Here is a 6,000-nt window from a genome sequence, read left to right as displayed (position 1 = left end):
GGGAGTGGAACTAGAGAGACAGGAAATGGGTATAAGCTCTATTACAGAGGGTCACGATAGGGAAGAAATGAGTTGGAATTATAGTAATTAACAACTGGAAGGAAAAAGTGGTAGAAGTAAAGAGAGTAAATGATAGGCTTTTCAAGATTTCAATAATAATAGGAGACAAGGTAGTAAATATAATATCAGCATACACTCCTCAGATGGGGGTGCCAAGAGCAAGAGAAAGAATTATTTAGACAAGAGTTTGAGGCTGCCATTAGAACTTAGAACAGTGAAAGAGGAGGAGAAACTAATAATAGGAGCCGATATGAATGGATAGCAGGGTGGGAAAGAGAAGAGATGGGTATGAGGAGGAACATGGAGGCCATGGGTTTGGAATTAGAAATGAAGATGGGGATTATTTATTGGAGATGGCTTAGTTTTGAATTGGCCTGTATGAACACATGGTTTCAAAATTTATATAAGTACTTGATAAGTTATGAAAGTGGAGTGCAGAGCCAAATACATTACATCCTGGCTAGAGGAGCCGACAAAAGGAATGAGACAAACTGCAAAGTGAACTTGGGATAAGCGTGTGTTAAACAGCATAGGTTGGTGGTGATGGATTTGAAAATGAGAGGTAGGAAACCCAAGAAGAGAAAGAGAAGATCTAGAATTAAGATTTGGGACCTTAAAGGAGAAAAGGGAGAGCAATTTAGGAGGACTGTGAGAGAGAGATGTCTGGAAAGGGGGAACGTAGATTTTGGACAGGGTAACAGAGTGGAAAATATCTGGGAAGACATGAGAGAAATATGTGTGGGGGAAGCAAAGGAACTGGTGGGAAGAACCAGCGGATATGGAGTGTCTTGAGGAGAAAAGTGGACGGTGGAATGGAGAGGTGCAAGAATCAATTAAAAGAAAATCAAAAGCATTTAAGGACTGAAAAGTAAGGCAAGCACAGGGTGCAAAGGTAAGGTACAGAGAAGAGGAAAGAGAGGCAAGGAGGGTAGGTATGGCTATTGGAAGGGCAGTAGAGCAGCAGAACGAAAGACTAGGAATAAGAGAAGGAGAAAAGGATATCTATAAGATTTCAAACTTGAGGAAAGGCAGAGACAGGATGTGGGTAAATTGGGTGCATTGTATAAGGATGAAGACATTAAGAAGAGATGGCGAGAGCATTTTGAACAACTGTTAAATACTAAAAATGAGAGAGAGGAGATGGGGGAAGCTCAGAGGGTGGATGGACCAGTGATGGAGATACAGGATACAGAAGTGAAGAGAGCATTAAGGAAAATGAAGAATGGTAAATCACCAGGTCCATCGGAGTTCCAAATTGAAATGATCAAATTACTAAGTACATAGGGGGAGAACTGGATGCTGGATTTATTAAAAGCTATGTGTGAAGAGGAAGAAATGCCAAGGGACTTGGAGGAGAGCCTAATGGTACATATATACAAGCAGAAGGGAGATGTCATGGATTGTGGTAACTACAGGGGAATTAAACTAACACAGCATGGATTGAAAGTTTTAGAGAATACTGGATGAGAGATTAAGAGAGATTGTAAAGATGGGGAAACAGCAGTATGGACTCATGAGAGGAAGAAGGATGGTGGATGCCATCTTCATAGTAAGACAGCTACAGGGAAAGAGGCCAGAGGGAATTTATAGACCTAGAGAGAGCATACGATAGAATCCCAAGAGAAGTGATATTTTGGTGTTTAAGGAAAATGAAAGTCCCAGAAAAGTTGGTTAGGCTGGTCGAGATAATATATAAAATAACAAGCACAAAAGTAATAGCAGGAGTTGGGGGAAACAGAAAACTTTGAAGTTAGTGTTGGATTACACCAGGGGTCAGCATTAAGCCCATTTTTGTTTGTGCTGGTCATGGATGTGTTGAGTGACGAGATCAGGAATGAAGAGCTGTGGGAGTTGCTGTACACCGATGATCTGGTGATTACTGCTGAAAATGAGGAGGACCTACAGAGAAGGGTTGGAGAGTGGCAGGGTCTTTAGAGAGGGGTGGCTTAAAGTTGAATGTGGATAAAACAGAGGTTTTGGTGAGCAGTAGGGAAGACAGAGACAAAATAGTAATACAAGAGAGAAGAGGCTTGATTATAAAAAGGGCAGAAAAGTTTCAATACTTAGGATCTACTTTAAGCCAAGAGGGAGGATGTGAAGCTGAAGTTGACAGTAGGATAAAAGGTGCATGGGGGAAGTGGAGAGAGGTAGGTGGAGTGGTGTGATAAGAAAATGCCAATCAAGCTAAAAGTTAAGATCCATAGCACAGTGATAGGACCAGTGTTAATGTATGGAGCGCACACATGGGCTCTAAGAAGAAAAGAGGAAGTAAAGCTTGAGAAAACAGAGATGAGAATGCTGAGGTGGATTATGGGAATATTGCTGCTCTTGAGTGATTGGAAAATGATGAAATAAATAGTAAGGCAGGCTTAGTAAAGATTACAGAGGTGATAGGAGAGTAATGAGTAAGATGGTTGTGGATGGATGACAAGGAGGCAGTGAAGAGGGCTTGGTAGGAACCTAATAGAGGAAGAAGATTGAGAGGGAGAGGGAGAATTAGATGGTGAGGTAAAGTGAAGGAAGGTATGGAGAGAAGAAGAGATTTGGTGACGGAAATGCCTTTGATGGAAGGCAATGGAGAAGGTGCATCAGGCAACCGACCCCTTAATGTAGGGATAACGGTGGGGAAAGTAGAAGTTTCAGTAAACCTACTTCATAAAAAATAAAGAATTTCTGATGTAAGAAACATGCTATTTATATCCACAAAACATATGAACATTGGCCATCTATTGATGAATACGTATTAATTTGCAGGAAAAGTGAATTAAAAACAATGGAGAAAACTCAGTACAAAATCAATTCACATAATGCAAACACATTACAAGCAGTCCCCGGGTTACGACGGGGGTTCCGTTCTTGAGACACATTGTAAGCCAAAAATTGTTGTAAGATGGAACATTGTAAAAAATCCTAAGAAAACCTTACTTTTAATGCTTTAGGTGCATTAAAAACTATGTAAACAGCATTCTTAATGCATTTTGCATCAAAAAACCTTCAAATATTGATTATTTTGCATTTTTGGTGTCATATTTCTTCTGCCAGATGAGCGTTGTAGGCGATGTAACCCTGGAACATGCGTCGTAACTCTGGAAATAATTTCTGATGAATATAATTGAAAAGCACCTTAACCTCGGAACGTCGTAAGCCGAGCCCATCGTAACCCGGGGACTGCCTGTATTATTATTATTATTATTATTATTATTATTATTATTATTATTATTATTATTATTATTATTATTATTATTATTATTATTACCCAACAAAGCAATTTATGTTGCCTAATTGCTTTAAAAAATATATACAGTGGTCGCCCCATATTCGCGGGGGATGCGTACCAGATCCGCCTGTGAATAGTTAGAACCAGCGAATAGTTGGAACCCTTATAAAAATGCTGAAAACAGCCTATTTTGTTAGTTAAAACTCAAGAAAAACCCAATCAAAAATTTTAAACGTTTTTTTTTAATAGTTTTGTCACAAAAAGTGCATTTTATGATGAAATTGCTAAAAAAAAAATATCAGGAATTTGTAGATATTTCTCATAGAAAAATACTATGAATGTGCGAATTTTCCGCGAATAATGTGGGGAAACGTTCCCGGGAGGAATCCACAAATGTGTGAGTCCGCGAATCCGAAGAATGCGAATACGGGTGGTCCACTGTATATAATAGAAAGATTTGCCTGTATCATCCTTTATATTTTGTTAACTAGCTATGATCAAATATTCTTATAATGCATTAATTCATCCATTTTCTGGCACACTATTACAAAAAGCCATGGTAATCTTATTTGACAACAATGCCATACAAAATATGCCACAAGGCAAAGGAGGGTAAAATAAATTATACAAAGAAAACATATACACTTAACCCTTAAACGCCGAAGCGGTAAAAAAAAAAAATGTCTCCCATGTGCCGGAGGTGTTTCAGAGTGAGCGCGGAAGCGGAAAAAATATTTTTTTTAAAAAATCACAGCGCGCTTAGTTTTCAAAATTAAGAGTTCATTTTTGGCTCCTTCTTTTATCATTGGCTGAAGTTTAGTATGCAACCATCAGAAATGAAAAAAATTATCATTATCATATATAAATAATGCGATATATGATAGCGCAAAAACGAAATTTCATATATAATTGTATTCAAATCGCGCTGTGCGCAAAACGGTTAAAGGTAACAAGTTACTTTTTTTCATTGTAATGTACACTAAATTGCAATCATTTTGGTATATAACACATTGTAAAATGATAAAAGCAACACAGAGAAAATATTATCACAAAATAATGCATGAATTTGTAACGCGCGGAAGTAAACAAATATTTTTTTCAAAAATTCACCATAAATCTAAATATTGTCCTAGAGACTTCCAATTTCCTTCAAAATGAAGAAAAATGATTGAATATTACTATACTGTAAGAGTATTAGCTTACAAATGCAGTTTTTGACCATATCTGAGGCGTTAAAGTTCACTGAATGTCGAATTTTTTTACATGTAATTGTTTCGGAAATAAGAAAAGCTACAAACTTCAAATATTTTTTGTTTTATTCTACATGAAATTGCACACATTTTCATATATAAAACTCTATGAAATGCCTAATATGAAACGGAGCAAATATTCCAAGAATGGGACGTACGCATTTTGGAGATTTGTGGCGGAGAATCCGAGCGCAGAGGAAAGGAAAGTTTTTTTTTTTAATTCACCATAAATCTAAATATTGTGCTAGAGACTTCGAATTTGTTTCAAGATGAAAATAAATGACTGAATATTACTAGACTGTAATAGTTTTAGCTTACAATTGCGTTTTTCGACCATTTCGGTAGAGTCAAAGTTGACCGAACGTAGTTATTTTTCTATTTATCGTCATTTATATGCAAATATTTCAAAAATGAGAAAAGCTACAACCTTTAATTAGTTTTTGTTGTATTCTACATGAAATTGCGCACATTTTCATATATAAAACTTTATGTAAAGGCTAATTTAAAATGGTGCAAACATTGCCACAATCGCACGTATGATTTTTTCGGAAGAGTTACCGCGCGGACGTAAAGAAAATATTTTTTTCATAAATTCACCATAAATCAAAATATTGTGCTAGAGACTTCCAATTTGTTGCAAAATTAAGGGAAATGCTTGAATATTACTAGAATATAAGCGTTTTAGCTTACAATTGCGTTTTTCGACCATTTATGTAGAGTCAAAATTGACCGAAGGTTGAAAATTTGTCACTTATCATTTTTTATATGAAAATATTTCAAAATTGATAAAAGCTACAACCATGGGTTATTTTTAGTTGTATTGTGCATGAAATTGCGCACATTTTCATATATAAAACTTTATGTAACGGCTAATTTAAAATGGTGCAAACATTACCACAATCGCATGTATGATTTTTTTCGGAAGAGTTACCGCGCGGACGTAAGGAAAAAGTTTTTTCATAAATTCATCATAAATCGAAATATTGTGCTAGAGACTTCCAATTAGTAGCAAAATTAAGATAAATGATTGAATATTACTAAAATATAAGAGCTTTAGCTTACAATTGCGTTTTTCGACCATTTCGGTAGAGTCAAAGTTGACCGAAGGTTGAAATTTTGGCACATCGTTATTTATATGAAAATATCTCAAAACCGATAAAAGCTACAATCATGAGTATTTTTTTGTTGTACTCTACATAAAAATGCACACATTTTCATATATAATACTCCATGTAACGGCTAATTTAAAATGGTACAAAAATTATGTCAAAGTGACGAAATAATTTCCGAGATGTGTCACAGATACTTTTTAGTGCGGCAAGAAAGAAATTCGCGCTTGCGCGCCTGCGTAACAATTGTAAACAAAACAACACCTTGATCCGTGAACTCCCAGCATCCCCCAAGGCGCGTGATTCAAGAGTTTTCGGCTGGTAGGCCTAAAAGTATTTTTCCGCGAATTTTTAAAAAAACTTT

General features: G+C 36.2%; 1 protein-coding gene across 8 annotated transcripts in view; it reads right to left on the bottom strand.

The window, feature by feature from the left end:
* LOC135220010 (uncharacterized) overlaps window positions 1-6,000 on the bottom strand; it is a 397,255-nt gene that overhangs the window by 79,782 nt on the left and 311,473 nt on the right. The gene's annotated exons all lie outside the window — the stretch shown is intronic.

The sequence above is a fragment of the Macrobrachium nipponense genome, chromosome 1 (genome assembly GCF_015104395.2).
Source record: "Macrobrachium nipponense isolate FS-2020 chromosome 1, ASM1510439v2, whole genome shotgun sequence".
NCBI lineage: Eukaryota > Metazoa > Arthropoda > Malacostraca > Decapoda > Palaemonidae > Macrobrachium > Macrobrachium nipponense.
Note: the sequence above shows the minus strand (reverse complement) of the source record. Positions and strands in the feature narration are given on the sequence as shown.